The 7,756-nt window shown below is 33.6% G+C and overlaps 1 non-coding gene across 1 annotated transcript; it reads right to left on the bottom strand.

Annotated features, from left to right (window-relative positions):
- Positions 1 to 7,167: 7,167 nt before the first annotated feature.
- On the bottom strand, positions 7,168 to 7,271 carry LOC130977904 (small nucleolar RNA R71). Its single transcript, XR_009085575.1, has one exon. It is a non-coding gene; the product is annotated as a small nucleolar RNA R71 (small nucleolar RNA).
- Positions 7,272 to 7,756: the final 485 nt, after the last annotated feature.

The raw sequence follows: 7,756 nt of genomic DNA, 5'->3' as shown, positions 1-7,756 counted from the left end.
TTCAGCTTCTTTTAATTTTCTCTTCAGAGTCCTTTCAGGTTCTGGATCAATTTCAACAAGAGTGCCTTTATCCCTGTTCCTGCTCATATGAAAGAGAAGAAAACAAGAAAAGGAGAGGAATCCTCTATGTCACAGTATAGAGATTCCTTTATGTTAGTAGAAAAAGAAAGGGGGTAGAAGAATGAAGAAGGGGGTTCGGTTTTTAGATGGAAAGAGGTGAAGAGAAGTGTTAGTAATTAATTAATTAAATAGAAGAAGAAAAGAAGAGGGAATATTCGAAAATAATTTTAAAAAAAGAGTTAGTGATTTTCGAAAATTAGAGATAAATGTAATTGACCGTGGAAAGCTCCAATTCACGCGCACGCATCAGGCACGCGTGCACGTCGCTCATCGCAGCCATCTCCTTTAATTCTTGTGCTACAGAGACTCCATCAAATCTAACTAAATGCTACCTAAAATAAACAGTATTGCACAAAACTCAAAATAGCATCCATAGTGGCTAAAATATAATTAATTCTTAATTAAACTCAACAAATTAGATGCAAATTCACTAGGAAAAGATAGATAAGATGCTCACGCATCAATCGTAACAGCAAAGGCATCTTTCTTTATCAACGCAAATACACACTCGACCTCCTCAAGGATTTTGGCATGTTAGAATCTAAACCTGCTTCAACTCTTATGTGTTATAACACTCAGATCACCAAAGATTCAGGGAAAAGATTAGAAGACACATCCAAGTACCGACAACTCATTGGACGACTCATCTATCTAATAAATAGCAGACCTGACATCTCCTTCGTAGTTGGAAAGCTTAGCCAATACCTCAATTGTCCCACTGATTCTCACTTCAAAGCAAGCATACACCTTCTCATATATCTCAAGTTATCTCTAGCAGCTGGCCTTTTCTTCAGCTCAAATTTTGATCTTTCACTCTCTGGCTACACGGACTTAGACTGGGCCACATGCTTAGACACATGATGCTCGGTCTTTGACCAATGTTTCTATCTTGGTACCTCCCTTCTTTCATGGAAAAGCAAAAAGCAAGCTACGGTGGCTCGCTTATCTTCGGAAGCTGAATACCGGGCCATGGCTTTAGGCACGGTTGAAGGACAGTGGCTCTTGTACTTGCTCAAGGACCTCATAATTGACCATTCCAAGCTATTTACCTTGTACTACGACAATCAATCCACCCTCCATATCACAGCCAATCCGGTCTTCCATGAACACACTAACCACATTGAAGTCGATTATCACATCATAAGAGAAAAAGCTCAAGCTGGCATCCTCAAACTCCTACCCATCTCCTCCTCTAATCAAACCACTGATATTTTCACTAAAACTTTGGCTCTTGGACCTTTTAGCGATGCATATTCCAAGCTTGGACTAGTGAACATTCACTCTTCAGCTTGCGGAGAGATGTAAGAGGATGTATTATTGTTGCGTAAGTTAAACATTAGTTTAGTTACAAGTAGTAGTGACTCTTCAGCTAAGCTAGTTATAAAATATAAAGAAGCAAAGAGAAGTTCGTTAGCTTTATGTGTATATAAACCTTTTTTATTTTTCTCTGTAAAGTATGGTTTATTATTATTGAATTATGACTTTCGTTTTCTCTTTCTGATTCTCTCTATAACAGCTATCTCTCTCTTCTCTCTCTCTCATCTCTTTTCTCTTGGATCACAACTCCCCAAACTTTTACATTTAGGATAAAATTAAAACAAGTTCTAGATGTTGAGGGTAAGATATATATTTATTTTTAACTAAATTATTTATGATAAAAAAAAGTAAAAGAAATTATTTAAAATTGAAAAATGATAAATTTTGTGATAAATTGATCTAGCTAAATTAATTTAATAATAATTAGTTTCTGATTTAATCATAGTTATACACAATTTAAGGTGCAAAAGAGACTATTTAAGAGCTATAGAGGTCATTTAATTGTTTAGTTGATGGAAAAATGGAAAGATTAGAAACGGGAGAGAAAGGAGAAGGAAGTTAGAGGGAAAATTATTATATTTTGTGTTAATGTTAAAATTAGTCTATAAAATGTTATGCATAAATTAATTTGATCTATTTATAGTTGTAAGTTTTAGTTACACTTCATAATCGTCAAAAAATGACTGCGATTTAGATATGTTGTCATATAAATTATATATATTATTACACATTAGCATAAGTTTGAGTCTAAATAATTAACTAATTAATGAGTATTACTATATATATAAGTTTTTTTGGCATACAAATCATATAAGTCACTTACATAACACGCGCATAAAATTACGTTGTTTCTCTTTGTATTCCGTATTCTTTCTCATTCTCTTCATTTTTTTTCGCGTATTTCATTTTCATCGTGTGTTTTTTTAATTATTGTTGTTATTGCTACATTTTTTCTTTCCTAGTCTCCTCCTCTTTCTATTGATTTTGCAACATTATGTATTTTTTTTGTTTGATTTTTTTTCTCCCAAGAAGAATTATGAGAATATGAAATAAGAAGATGAAGAACAAGAACCACCAGAAGATGAGGAGGAGAAAGAGGAAGAGTTTTGAATTATGCAGAACTTATCAACACACATACACCAAAAGTTCTTAAACAATACACTCAAATATCTTCGTGTTACAACCAAATATCTTTGTGTTACACCCAAATTTGCTGCAAATATAGAAAAATATTTCTTCTAATGCTGCATTTTTTTCTTCTTCTTTTTTTCCTTATTTCTTTCTTTCTTTTAGTTAAATAAATATAAGTTTATTCTTTTTTTAAGTAATTTTGCAGCATTATGTTTTTTTTTCTTCTTTGTTTGATTTTTTTGTTTTTATTCTTATTAAAAGAGTAAAATAAGAAGAAACTTGAGAAGGTAAATTAAAAAGAAAAAGATGAATAAAAAAAGAAGATGGTGATGATGATAAAAAAAAGAAGAAGCAGCAGAAGATGAGGAGGAGGAAGAGGAAGATTTTTGAATTATGCAAAACTTATCAGCACACATATACCGAAAATTCTTAAACAATACACTCAAATATCTTTATGTTACACCCAGATATCTTTGTGTTACACCCAAAATTGATGCAAATACAGAAAAATATTTTCTCTAATGCTGCATTTTTTTCTTCTTCTTTTTTCCCTTATTTCTTTCTTTCTTTTAGTTGAATGAATGTAAGTTTATCATTTTTCAAGTAATTTTGCAGTATTATGTGTTTCTTCTTCTTCTTTGTTTGATTTTTGTTTTTATTTTTGTTAAAATAGTAAAACAAGAAAAAACTTGAGAAGATAAATGATGAGCAGATAATTTATACGCTTTTTGGCATTGTTTTTAGGTAGTTTTTAGTAAGTTCAAGCTACTTTTAGGGATGTTTTCATTAGTTTTTATATTAAATTCACATTTCTGGACTTTACTATGAGTTTGTGTGTTTTTCTGTAATTTCAGGTAATTTCTGGCCGAAATTGAGGGACTTGAGCAAAACTCTGAAAAAGGCTGACAAAAGGACTGCTGATGCTGTTGGAATCTGACCTCTCTGCACTCGAAATGGATTTTCTGGAGCTATAGAACTCCAAATGGCACGTTCTCAACGGCGTTGGAAAGTAGACATCCAGAGCTTTCCAGCAATATATAATAGTCCATACTTTATTCGGAAATTGACGACGTAAAGTGGCGCTCAACGCCAAGTACATGCTGCTGTCTAGAGTTAAACGCCAGAAACACGTCATAACCCGGAGTTGAACGCCAGAAACACGCTATAACTCGGCGTTCAACTCAAAGAAAAGCCTCAGCTCGTGGATAGATCAAGCTCAACCCAAGCATACACCAAGTGGGCCCCGGAAGTGGATTTATGCATCAATTACTTACTCATGTAAACCCTAGTAGCTAGTCTAGTATATATAGGACATTTAACTATTGTATTAGACGTCTTTTGACCACGTTTCATCTTTGGTCTCAGCTTTGTTTTATTTTTCATCTTAGGAGGTCATTGAGCACGTTTTAGAGGGCTGGCCATTCGGCCATGCCTGAACCTTTCACTTATGTATTTTCAACGGTGGAGTTTCTGCACACCATAGATTAAGGGTATGGAGCTCTGCTGTACCTCAAGTTTCAATACAATTACCATTACTTTATATTCAATTCTCTTTTATTCTTATTCCAAGATATACGTTGTACTTCAAATTGATGAATGTGATGATCCGTGACACTCATCATCATTCTCACCTATGAACGCGCGTGACTGACAACCACTTCCGTTATACTTTAGGCCGGGCGCATATCTCTTAGATTCCCCAACAGAATTTTCGTGGTATAAGCTAGATAGATGGCGGCATTCATGGGGATCCAGAAAGTCTAACCTTGTCTGTGGTATTCCGAGTAGGATCCCGAGAATCCGGAAAGTCTAACCTTGTCTGTGGTATTCCGAGTAGGATTCCGGTATTGAATGACTGTGACGAGCTTCAAACTCCTGAAGGCTGGGCGTTAGTGACAGACGCAAAAGAATCAAGGGATTCTATTCCAACCTGATTGAGAACCGACAGATGATTAGCCGTGCCGTGACAGAGCATTTGGACCATTTTCACTGAGAGGATGGGATGTAGCCATCAACAAGGGTGATGCCTCCAGACGATTAGCCATGCAGTGACAGCGCATAGGACCATTTTCCCGAGGGGATGAAAAGTTGCCATTGAAGAAGGTGATGCCCTACATACAGCTTGCCATGGAAAGGAGTAAGAAGGATTGGATGAATGTAATAAGAAAGTAGAGATTCGAGAGGATTCTAGCATCTCCACACGCCTATCTGAAATTCCCACCATTAATTTACATAAGTATTTCTATCCTATTTTATTTTCTGTTTATTATTAATTTTCTAACTCATCATAAATAAATTTAATCTGCCTAACTGACAAATACAAGGTGACCATAGCTTGCTTCATACCAGCAATCTCTGTGGGATCGACCCTTACTCACGTAAGGTATTACTTGGATGACCCAGTACACTTGCTGGTTAAGTTGAACGGAGTTGTGTCCACACATAGCCAATAGCCATTAAATAAATCTCATGCAAATATAAAGAGGGTCACAATTTCGTCCACCGAGTTTTTGGCGTCGTTGCCGGGGATTGTTCGAGTATGGACAACTGAAGGTTCATCTTGTTGCTCAGATTAGGTAATTTTCTTCTTATTTTCTTTTCAAAAATCTTTCTCAAAATTTTTCTTTTATTTTTCGTTTTTCCAAACTTTATTTTCGAAAAAAATTAATAAAAATCCAAAAAAAAAAATTAGAAAATCATAAAAACCAAAAATATTTTGTGTTTCTTGTTTGAGTCTTGAGTCAATTTTTAAGTTTGGTGTCAATTGCATACTTTTAAAATTTTTTTCTTGCATTTTTCGAAAAATCCATGCATTCATAGTCTTCTTCATGATCTTCAAGATGTTCTTGACAAGTCTTCTTGTTTGATCTTGATGTTTTCTTGTTTTGTGTTGTTTGTTGTTTTTCATGTGCATTTTTCTTTTGTTAGAGTCCATGCATTAAAGATTTCTAAGTTTGGTGTCTTGCATGTTTTCTTTGCATCAAAAATTTTTTCAAAAACATGTTCTTGATGTTCATCATAATCTTCAAAGTGTTCTTGGTGTTCATCTTGACATTCATAGTGTTCTTGCATGCATCTTGTGTTTTGATTCATAATTTTTATGTTGTGAGTCATTTTTATGTTTTTCTCTCTCATCATCAAAAATTCAAAAAAAATCAAAAAAATATATTTTCCTTATTTCCCTCCAAATTTTCGAAAATTTGAGTTGACTTAGTCAAAAATTTTCAAAATTAGTTGTTTCTTACAAGTCAAGACAAATTTTCAATTTTAAAAATCTTATCTTTTCAAAATCTTTTTCAAAAATTATATCTTTTTCATTTTTTTTATTTTTCGAAAAATTCAAAAATCTTTTTCTTATCTTTATATCATATTTTCAAAATTACACTAACAATTAATGTGATTGATTCAAAAATTTGAAGTTTGTTACTTTCTTGTTAAGAAATGTTCAATCTTTAAAGTTCTAGAATCATATCTTTTAGTTTCTTGTTAGTTAAGTAATTTTAAAAATTAAATCTTTTTCAAACATATCTTTTTATCTTTTATCTTATCTTTTTTATTTTATCTTTTATCATATCTTTTTAAAAAAAATTATCTTTTTCAAAATTTGATTTTAAAATATCTTATCTAACTTCTTATCTTCCTATCTTTTCAAATTTGATTTTAATATCTTTTTCAACTAACTATTTGACTTTTTGTTTGTTTCTTATCTTTTTCAAAACCACCTAACTACTTTTTCCTCTTCAATTTTCGAAAATATCTCACCCTTTTTCAAAATTCTTTTTAATTAATTAATTAGTTTTAATTTAAATTTAATCTTATTTCTTATCTCTAATTTTCGAAAATTTCTAACCCTTTTTAAAAAAAAATTATTTTCGAATTTTCTATCTCTTCTCTCTTATTCTATTTAATTATTTATTTACTAACACTTCTCTTCACCTCTCTTCACCTAAATATCCGAACCCACTCTTCTACATTCTTCTCCCCTTTCTTCTTCTACTAACATAAAGGAATCTCTATACTGTGACATAGAGGATTCCTCTTCTTTTCTTGTTTTCTTCTCTTTCATATGAGCAGGAACAAGGAAAAAGGCACTCTTGTTGAAATTGATCCAGAACCTGAAAAGACTCTGAAGAGAAAATTAAGAGAAGCTAAGTTACAATAATCTAAAGGTAACCTTTCAGAAACATTAGAACAAGAGAATGAGATGGCAGCCGAAAATAATAATAATGCAAGGAGAATGCTTGGTGACTTCACAAAGCCAACGTCCAAATTTGATGGAAGAAGCATCTCCATTCCTGCCATTGGAGCCAATAATTTTGAGCTTAAGCCTCAACTAGTTGCTTTAATGCAACAGAACTGCAAGTTTTATGGACTTCCATCTGAAGATCCTTACAGTTTTTAACTGAGTTCTTGCAGATTTGTGAGACTGTTAAGACGAATGGAGTTGATCCTAAAGTCTACAGACTCATGCTTTTCCCTTTTGCTGTAAGAGACAGAGCTAGAATATGGTTGGATTCACAACCTAAGGATAGCCTGGACTCTTGGGATAAGCTGGTCACAGCCTTCTTGGATAAATTCTTTCCTCCTCAAAAGCTGAGCAAGCTTAGAGTGGATGTTCAGACCTTCAAACAAAAAGATGGTGAATCCCTCTATGAAGCTTGGGAAAGATACAAGCAGCTGACCAAAAGATGTCCATCTGACATGTTTTCAGAATGGACCATATTAGATATATTCTATTATGGTCTATCTGAATTTTCGAAAATGTCATTGGATCATTCTGTAGGTGGATCAATTTACCTAAAGAAAACGCCTGCAGAAGCTCAAGAACTAATTGACATGGTTGCAAATAACCAGTTCATGTACACTTCTGAGAGGAATTCTGTGAATAATGGGACGCCTCAGAGGAAGGGAGTTCTTGAGATTGATGCTCTGAATGCCATATTGGCTCAGAACAAAGTGTTGACTCAGCAAGTCAACATGATCTCTCAAAGTCTGAATGGATGGCAAAATGCATCCAACAGTACTAAAGAGGCAGCTTCTGAAGAAGCTTATGATCCTGAGAACCCTGCAATGGCAGAGGTCAATTACATGGGTGAACCTTATGGAAACACCTATAATTCATCATGGAGAAATCATCCAAATTTCTCATGGAAGGATCAACAAAAGCCTCAACAAGGCTTTAACAATG

The sequence above is a fragment of the Arachis stenosperma genome, chromosome 4, assembly GCF_014773155.1.
Source record: "Arachis stenosperma cultivar V10309 chromosome 4, arast.V10309.gnm1.PFL2, whole genome shotgun sequence".
In the NCBI taxonomy this organism is placed as follows: domain Eukaryota; kingdom Viridiplantae; phylum Streptophyta; class Magnoliopsida; order Fabales; family Fabaceae; genus Arachis; species Arachis stenosperma.
Note: the sequence above shows the minus strand (reverse complement) of the source record. Positions and strands in the feature narration are given on the sequence as shown.